This window comes from Dermacentor variabilis, chromosome 3 (assembly GCF_050947875.1).
Source record: "Dermacentor variabilis isolate Ectoservices chromosome 3, ASM5094787v1, whole genome shotgun sequence".
NCBI lineage: Eukaryota > Metazoa > Arthropoda > Arachnida > Ixodida > Ixodidae > Dermacentor > Dermacentor variabilis.
Window position 1 is genome coordinate 161,010,985 of NC_134570.1, and position 10,702 is coordinate 161,021,686.

Genomic DNA, 10,702 nt, shown 5'->3' on the forward strand with positions numbered 1-10,702 from the left:
AAGTTGAAATTACAAAGGAGCTGCAGATACCAGTTTTATGCACATGGAACCGGCGACAAATGTGCTTGGAGGAGCAGAAGCAGGAAGCTCAACAGTTGAGGCATTCGAAGAGAAGCCGTGAAGAGTAAATTGAGAGCGACAGACACAATAAAAAGAAATTAGAAATGACTGTTGCTTATTTCATGGTGAAAAAAGCTGAGGCAACAGATGACATCACATACACTGTCAAACCAAACAGTATTCAAAAACTGCAAATGTTGCAGGTCCAAGTAGTTAATTGTGCTATTGCAGAAAAACTGAGCTTTTTCTTGAAATGCTTCCTCGTGTGCGTTTAGTGGTGGGCGGTGAAAGGCAAATTAGCAGTCTTTCAAATGTTTGAAATCACTGAAATGCGATTTGTTTTGTTTTCTTTTGTTTGCATTAAAGTTAACGGTGTTCTTGAACAAGTTATTGCCTGTCCAAACTACTACACACATTGCACGAGGTCCTTGAAGTTACTGTGTCGGGGCCTCGAAAGTCCTTGAAAACCATTGAATTTTTTTCTTCGATATTGCTACGAACCCAGTAGAACAACTGTCGTGGAGTAAAAACCTTGGCTGAACAGGGGCTTATACGCAGAGCACAGGAAGACTAGAAATGCAGTAGTAGGCATGGAGGGCCCTGAAAAAAATGTGCCACATCCGCTCGTCTGCCTTATGTTTCTGCACCGACTGTCGCATTTTTAATAGAAATGCACTTTCTGTTCTACTCCAATAAACGCAACATTACGAACTCCAGTGTGTCACCTCCACAGAGAATTGTCTGTGGAGGTGATAGAAGGAAAGAGGCATCCTTAAAGTTGAAATTACAAAGGAGCCACGGATACCAGTTTTAGGCACATGGAACCGGTAACAAGTGTACTTGAAGCAGAAGCAGGAAGCTCAATAGTTCAGGCATTCGAAGAGAAGTCGTGAGGAGTAAATCGAGAGCTACAGACACAATAAAAAGGAACAAGAAATGACTATTGCTTATTTGATGGTGAAAAGCTGAGGCAAAAATGACATCACATACACTGTGAAATCAGTGTTCCAAAAAGTGCAAATGTTGCAGGTCCAAGCAGTTAACAATGCAATTGCAGAGAAACTTCGAGCGCTTTCTTGAAATGCCTCCTTGCGTGTGCATTAAGACACTGTGTGCGTTTAGTGAAGGGCGGTGAAAGGCAAATGAACATTCTTTCAAATGTTTGAAATCGGTGAAATACGATTTGATTTGTTTCGTTTTCTTTTGTTTGCATTAACGATGTCATTGTTGAACAAGTTATTGCCTCTCCAAGCTACTAAACACATCGCATGAGGTCCTTGAAGTTACTATTTCGGGGCCTCGAAAGTCCTTGAAAACCCTTGAATTTATTGCTTCAATATTGCTACGAACCCTGTAGAACAACTGTCATGGAGTAAAAACTGGCTGAACAGGGACTTATACGCAGAGTACAAGAAAACTAGAAATGCAGTAGTAGGCATGGAGGGCCCTGAAAAAAATGTGCCACATTTGCTCGCCTGCCTTATGTTTCTGCACTGACTGTCGCATTTTTAATAGAAGTGCAGTTTCTGTTCCACTCCAATAAACGCAACATTACCGACTCCAGTGTTGGTCAGTCCTTCAGCCAGTGCAGAACTTTTTCTGTACATCCGACTCAGCTCTGTCATTTTTCCAGCATTGTAGTACAAGATTTGTTAAACTGGTTTAGCAGAATATGAGCAGTATACTCTTAAATTAGCTGTTTATTTGTATGCACAAGTTCAGGTCCTCAGTTTGGTTGCATGACAAATTGCCATACCTCAATAGATACAAGAAACAATTTTATTACAGTTTAATAAAATCCAAACAGTAATAATCACAACAATATAATGACATACATTTCTTTTGGTACGTATACAGCCCATGTCTTGGCAGTGTATAAATTCAACTATACACCGCAAGTACTGTGTCCTGACCATTATTATTCATTATTCATATTAGCAGTGTCTGTGTGATTTTCATCACACTTCTGTCCTATGCCATTCTTACCAGAGTTGGCGGCACATAGATACCCAAATTTCGATAGTGTTGCTTTCTCAGGTGGTTGCTTTTGATTTGCTCAATATCAGTTGGCACTTCAGCTGCATCAAACTTCTTTTTTACCTCTTCAACAACAACATCAACAACAATCTTATGACACCTGTGTTGTCCTTCTAGTTGCCTACAAAGACCAGTCAATCTTGCAACAACACTGACAGTCTCTACTATCTTGTAATGGGGGAGAGGTGTGTCCCACCATGTGTTCCACATTGTTGTCACTATGTGGGCTGGCTGGAGAGGCAACAACTGTAATATGTTTGCATTTGCATATAATAAAGTGATGCTTGTACTGTGTTATAACACCTAACTTGGTCTTGCACTTGCTGCACAATAACACTGGCTCACAGTCGTGGTGAAAAGCTTTTGTATGTTGAGCAAATGAGTTGTATCCACTACAAAAAAAGTCAGTGATAGCACAGATGTTGCTCTACCAGGCCTGGTGTGGTTCCTTCTGACACTGCTGCTGATGCTGACGCGCTGCTGCTTGCCTCGTACACTGTTGCAGCTGCAGTAGACGTGGCAGTCTCTGTATCTATTGCTGCCGTGTCATCTGTCATGGTAACTTCCAAGTGGTACCGGGCTCACTTCTGCAACAGAGATGTTGTTTGCCCCTTGAGGGCTCTCATGATTAGGGCCAATAATTTCGTAGGCATTGTCTCCTGCATCGAAGAACCAATAAGAACAGCATGAATTAAGAAACATAGCTCTAAAAAGTACGGACATCGACTTAACCACAAGCTTTGCACATAAGTGACCGGGCTTAATGAATAATACTTGCAGGAGGAGTTACAATTGTTTGTGTATATTACAGTAAAGCCTCATCAGAAGATATTCAAGAGGCACGGGAAACATGTCTCTCGAAACCAAAAATTTTGAGACACTGAGGAGCCAGACTAGATCACTTTATTATGCATCATCACTAAAGTATGTTTTGATATATCTGAAGGAATAAATGCTCAGGGTGGCTTAAAGGGCCCCTAAACCACTTCTCGACATTTTTTGAACATTTCAAGTAAACACGCGTATCGAAATCAGAATGCCGTCACGGTCGACGAAGCCAAATGCCAGAGTGCGTAGCACTGCCGGAGCACCACAATATGAAGAAAATGACCCCGTGCGCCTCTCTGGACCTATCCTGCACCCCCCAGTTTGTCCTGACGTCACCAGGCTGTCTCTGATGATGTCACCAGTTTCCGGTGCTGTCGATTGGTCGAACGAAAGTGTACGACTGCCGGCAAGGCCTGCAAGCAAATACACACACTCCTTCTTCCTCGTCGCGTTGCGCGCGATGCCATTGTGGGCAGCCAATGGGGGCAAAGAACAGAAACGCCAACAGAAGGGTCTCCCTACGAGGCTCTTCAACACGAGTCACCATATAGTTCCGTTGTATTAGCGCCACCCCTCGCAGGACGATGGGCCAGCGCGGCAGCAACAGAGCTCGTTGGTGTTGGCCTGTCCCGTAACATTTGGAGGTGTACTAGGCAAGGAAAAGACGATACTGTCCATATGGCGTGTACCAGATGAAAGAGTAAAATGAGTGGGGACTACTTTTCGATAATCAAACACACGTAGCTCCACTATTACTGCACCGTTTCGAAAAATTCTCGTGGCTACCTGTTCATTGCCTTATTGTGTAGTACTGCAACACCGCAACTAAATTTCAACCTCGGTAGTTTAGGGGCTCTTTAAAGAAGACATTCACAGCTTTTTAGTGACTGTAGATTGTGATAGCTTCCTTCCCAACTTCTGGAATTTAAACACTTCACTTTGCAAGCCTTGTTGCTCGCAGTACCTTTGAGGTGCTCTTAGACGCTCGTCAGCTTCAACTGCCGACCCTTTCTGCCCTGCACTGTCCTCGTTGCCCTCCTTTTCTGGTTCATGCTAAAAGAGACATGCGCGATTGACTTGTGTAAGGATTGCGTGATCTTTACGCCCTTCGGAGCACACAAGGTGCACAAAGTGAATGTGTCTGGGTTGTGTCCCTTCGAAGTAGTGAATACCTAAAAAGTCATCCTTAGTAACAAAGGTGTCTCTTGTATACAGTATTGTTAACGTGGCAAACATCGGAAAACCAAACAAATCATTTTCAGATGTCTCTTACGACCAAGTGCATCTTGTAATGAGATTCTACTGTACTGAATATTTTTCAACTATGGATCATCTGCATGTACATATAGTCACAAAGACATGTTGTGTGGAATGGCGAATCGGGAAACAGTTCGTACTCTTACTTTTTGTCCCTAACATAAGCAGCTGATAACAATATGATAAAAAAGCAGGCAATGAGGCTAGAATGGAACATAATCCTTCAGCTCTAAACAGTTTTTTGGGCCCACATCATTCCCTCATATGACATAAGGAAACAACTTGATTGCAGTAATGGCTGCATGTGATCTGAGTTGATTGAAACGAACTATACGTAAGGTTGTCCTGTATGTAATTTTATCAGAGTGCTTTTTAGATGTCCTGCTGGTGATCCTGGCTGCGCGATGCTTCTCATGGTTTTTGGCACGATTCCTTTTTTTCCACTCCACTTTTTTTTCAGATTTTCTCCCCTTTCCCTTCCCCCTTGTGTAAAATAGCACACTTGAAGTATCAAATCTGTTGAACTAACGTGTGTATCAAACCTGTTAACATGTGTGTTTCTCTGTGGTCTGTGTTGTATTTTTGCGCTGCACAATTCAATTCAAGATGAAAGATGGAACATCCCTGCCTTTAGTTTGTGTGTGTGTGTGTGTGTGTGTGTATGTCTCTCTCATGTTTCGAAATATATGTACATTCAGGAGTGCCTGCATGCCCTTCTCTCCTGCTCCAGTGACGAAAAGGAGAGCCTGTTTATGTACCATAGTAAAAAATTCAAAGGTTCTCGCTGGGCCCATTACATCCCTTATCATATGGATCTGTCACAATACAGAGTAGCAGTGGTCCATAATACTAGCCCATCCCAACATAATTATAAATTAACACATACCGACATGCTGCGAAACAGCTGTTGCAAAGTGGCTGGTGCTGGCAATTTCCGCAGCACTGCAGTGGTACAGCCGAGTTCCACCTGTATAGTGACAAATCCATATGCGTGTTAGCAACTCAGTAGTTGCTGATGGTTTCATAAGCTTTACACTACACAATAAAGTAATCTAGACAACTTTGTTGGAACAAATGCACATAATTAGGACACCACTTAAACACTAACACGATTAATTGCCCCAATCTCTCACTCACTAAGGGATAATACTACTGAAACATCGGTGGAGAGCTCAGATTAACACAGCCCATAAAGGACAAGCGTTCTTTGAGGAAAACAGCTATAACAGCGGTTAGTTTTCTTGATCATTTTATGCGGTAGCTTTGATTTAAATGTCATGCAGTACTATAAAATACGAAGTGCCGCATTTCTAGCAGCAGAAGGCTTCGTCAGGCTCATGGTACAACAGATTTTTGCACTGTTTGTCAGTGAGTCGACACATACGAAGAAAACCGAATTCACACATACATATACAGTGTCAAGTGCACTTCTCCTTCTGAAAACGCAGCCACCAGTTCCAATGTTGCTGAAAGGAAAGGTTATATAAAGTGCGAGACTGCATGGAACTGCCACTTATGACTGTAAATGTATGGTCTGCTGATTGCAGAGGTAGTCACATGCTATTTCTAGTCTCTTTTAGAAGCATTAATAAAGAATAAATTAAAATCTATTCATAAGTCACGAATTTCATGCATCCACAGTTTGGCTGAATCACCTGTGAGAAAAAGACATGTTTACCTGGAATAGCAACCTTTTTTCCTGCTGCAAAACTTTCCTTCGAATTAATGAAATAACTTTACAGCGTCATAATGCGTTTCTCGCAACTACTTGCCGGCAGTGGCGAGTTAGTGTTTATATCCGACTCATTGGGCGACAATACTGCGAAACACAAATGCTTCACGAACACGAGAACACGTCCCTCGCAGAGAATAGCAACCATATATGCCTCTGTGAGACATGATCGCACCTTTGTGGTCAAAATGTACATTAGAACGACATCACCATCTCATTAAAAAAAAAAGCCTCCGTACAAGGCAGCCGCCAACTGCATAATATGAAATTGCAACTGATGTCCACTTACTGGTGGCCTGCGTTTGAGTCAGTTTTGGCATTTGACTGGGTGCTGAGAAATGCACGTCCTGGGTTGTCCCTGCAAAACATACAGGGTTATGTCAAATGTTGAAAATATATATATGCCGGCATTTCATCAGTCGCAAAACAAACGAGTAAACTAATAAACAACTGTAATGTAAACAGAGTACACATCATAAGATAGGCTGTCAACTGTTAATGCATTACGCAAAAAACCTGATGCATAGGAAAGACTATATGTATACACACGAAACTGACACACAATTCGCTCTAGGTTTTTCCGTGCAGTATATTCGAATTATTATGTCTCGTGGTTAGAGCAAAATTAGTGTAAATTACGAACTAAATTATCTACCCTGGAAACTTTTCTTCAATATGCACCTGTGCGCGCTTCGAACGAGTAGTGTTGTAAAATTTACGTACATGGCATTTAACATAGTTGCTGAACACGGATTTCCTTTGCCCTGTGTCGTGTACAGTGAGCTACATATATCTGCCCCCCCCCCCTTTTTTTTGTACTAGCCATACTGCGTGCCACTGCACCTATACGCACGTCAATAAACCTCACGACACAGAAATAAAAAAAGCGCCAATCACCCATGCCTGCATGTTGTAGTGGGCCTAACCTAACCAAGCATGGGCTGTTGCTTTTTATAGTAAACACAGGCACCGTGCTCATTGCAAGTATGTATCATGTCGCTAAGCAAATATGCAATTTCATTGTACCACTATTTTTTTATCACATGGATATATCTTTTGAGAGGCAAGACAAAAAGCAGTCATTCTCAGAACTAATCAGCTTCTTAAAACACATTTTTAACTTTTCAATGACACTTGCTGCTATGTGTTTGTCTCCAGAGAGCATACTTGATTTGACTTTCCAATCAGAGACATTACATAAATATACCATGTTAAGATGACTGCCTGGAGCACGTGAGAATTTTCAGCTTCGTGTAACATACTGTATCTTGATTTTGTTGACATTTGGTCAAATGGTACACCCAATATACCCACATACTAGTTTTCTTGTCCAAATAACATGCCAATGTATTTAGATTTTTTGGCATTGGCTCCTCTGCACTACGTGAAGTCGCGCTGCACTGGCTCTTTCACATCCTCGTGTCCCTGCAGCTGCCTTCTTGCGTTATATAAAGCGGGTGCCTGAAAAATATCGTACGCAAAAGTCAACACAAGGGCATGGTGCAAAACAACATCAAGACAGTCAAGGCCATGGCAATAAAAAAGTCTTAGCTCTTAGTCTTCCTAGTGAAATGCATGCAAAACATCCAAATGACTGCAACAGTCAACTGCTAGACTAAGTTCAATTTTTAGATTTAAGCAAAAAAACAAATAAACCACAGTTCATCCTTGTTTTTCATGAATGTTAGAATACTCCTGCTAATGAATAGAATATTGGTCATTTTCAGACGTCATAGGTCTGTCATGAGTCTGGTGTATCGCAAACACCACTTGTGACACATCCTAAGCACGTGCCCAGTGTGCCATGCTATAACAAAATGCACACATTACGCTTGTAACCCCCAGAGGAAGGCTGATTTAGCTGTTCATATGACATAACTCTGACACGCCAACTCATATTAGCAAATGCACAGGCATGTCCAAAACAATAAGCGTATGCAAAGCGCCCCTGCAATTGTTTTTCCACACAGCAGCCGTTATATTCGATGCCGATGCGTAACTAGCTGCTCGACAATTCACCGAGTTCGTAGACATAAGCATCCTTTCAGTTTCGCACCGTGCACGAAAACCGCAACAGGAGACAAAACCAGACCTATAATCACACCATTTCAACTTTAGCAAAAACAGTTCAGTCTTAGGGATAAACACAGTGAGAGAGATTTAGTGCACGACGGCGACGAGCGACGGCTTCGAGCGACAAAACGGGCCGTCGCTTGAACAGGTGGCTCGGTTCTGGAAATCTAGAAATCGTCGCTCGTCGCCCAGAAGTGCTATGAGCGACTAGCCAATAGCGCGAATCCGGAACTGGATGTACATACATCGCTCAAATACTACCGATTGTCGCGCGGAACGAACAAATGATTCAATTTTTATACGTGCAAGGATAAGGACGTACTGCAAGACCTCCGGAAATATTTTATGCTACTTTTTATAGTAAAATCCATCAACGTAAATTACTAAAGCACGCGTCACGCGTGACTGCAGCCCTCATGCCGGCAACACCGGGGAGGCGTCGCTCAAAATCGTCGCTCGCACGGAGTACGACTTGTAGGCGACGAGCGAACGCGACAGCCATCTCCGTCGCGTCGCTTGTAGCTGCCACGCGCAAGATCGCTTATATGGGGTTTATACTTTTTTCAGCATAAAACATGGATTCCTCATGTGTTTTCAGTAAGTTCAAGATAACGCGCCCAACTGACCTCTTGCAGCATGCAGCTGAATGCCTGCGGCAAAGCTTCTAACTAGCACTGGTGCTGCACGTAACTTCAGTGGTCGCAGATTCCCCCTGCGTGAGACATCGTCAAGCGCGCGGTTTATTTATAAAAAAAAAGCATGCTGCCAGCAAAATGACGCCTTCTGTTATGTGATTCCTTAGTTCAACAGCGTTCCGTACACAGTAGACTGCCAAACTGAATAAATTCAAACACACAAAACGCACGCTAATCACGCTCCGCATAGGCTCGGAATCACGGGCTGGTGAACTAACCATTTTAAGCGTCCTCTCGCCTGGCCTCTTATTGAACATACCATAGTTCTGGCAGCGTTTGCGATTTTTAAAGCTCTTACGAACAACGGCAAAGTGATAAAATCACACGCAGTTATCGCGACGACTGGCTTTTTCGATTGACATCGAGAGACAGCGCGTACGCCTAGTCCTTTGTCAATCGCGTCGGCTAAGCGCAGCGACGACTTCCTGGCGATAGCATGACATATACGGAGAATGTGCACCTAAGTTAGAATTCACTTACCGTGGAGGATTTGTTGTTATATCCAAGGCATTACGAACGACTGTCGTGTTTTCGTGGCGACGCGAGATGGCTGAAACACGATCTCCCTCGGCTGGCCTTTGCTCGCTGGACGGTTCACATTTCTCCGGTGCTGTGTTGTTCCGCGATCTTGAGCGCGCGCGCGCGCGGTGGAGCCACTCCGAGTGAAAAAGTAGAGCGCTCGCTACGCGTTCCTTTGAACTGCGGCGGCCTGTTCTCTTAGAAGCAAAACGATGTGTTCTTTGCTCAGCGTGCATGAATGATACATTGCCATGTTCGGGGCCAGCCACCTGCAGTTGAAGCAGAAGATTACGCTACATTTTGTTTTCTATTGCCGCAAGAGTCTCTCTTTTCTATTGTCGCAAGAGTCTTTTCACTCTCTCTCTCTGAAGGGGAGAGTGAAAAGCACATTTCACTCTCTCCTTGCTGACAGAGTGAACAATGCACTTCACTCCCCTCGACATTTTGCGAGAGTAAAACGACGCTTTGAAGAGTGAACCGACAGCTTCACTCCTGCGATACCCTTCCTAGTTTTTGGAGTGTAGCTATGAGCTCGTGGTTTTCATGCCACCGTGGTGCTCGTGCTGTGATCAGCCCAGGTGGGTCATCCAACTTTCGTGATGCCGTCTTAATCGTTGCATCGTCATTTAAGGATCATCTCCTGTCCATGGCCATGCAGTTGTAAACAAACCTTCAACGCCGCCCCAATTACCAAGTTGTTTGGTAGCTTGGCCATTGATATGTAATGGCGATTTTGAAGACATCATTCTGATTGCATTATCTTCATTCCAGGCTCAGCATCCGGCTCTCGCAATGCCGTCCTTGCCATTCCGTCTTTCTCAAGCAGCCGTCACCTATTTGCTGTCATGCCTTCTCAGTGAGGCCGTCATGACGTCGTCATCGTCGGCATTCTAGCTTCGTTCTTCGACTCTTCTCATGCCATCTTTGGGACGCCATCGTTGTCGTACAGTCTTCGTAGTTAAGTCGTCATCACACCATTGTCGACATCCCCCTCTCCGCGTACCAGTGTCATGCCATAAGCCTCATTGCGCGGCCGCCCTGCAGTCATCACGCCTTCGTTTCTATACTAGCGTCATGCTGACATCATGATCGTTCTTTCCTCGTCAATATAACTTCGTCCTTCCAGCTTGGTCATTACATTGTCATCAAAAACCGTTGCCATGCATTGTCCTCATGAAACTGTCGTCGTGCTGTAAATTTACCGTAGTTCTCATTTCAGAAACCTAATCCCACTGTAACTATCCCGCCTTTGCTCTCTCGCTCTCTCCCTAATCCGACTGTCAGATAGCAGTCGTTATCGTAACACCTTTGATGTGGGAATTGGAAAAATAGTCAATCTAACACATGTCAAGCGATATCGCTGACAATGCACACATACATTCCAACTAAACAAAATACGAACAAATATAGCACCAAATGCAAGTATCATTGGCATGATGCCATTCTTTCAGTGGAATAAAATCTGTCCTGCGTTGTAAATCTGGAATACTTTATAATCCAG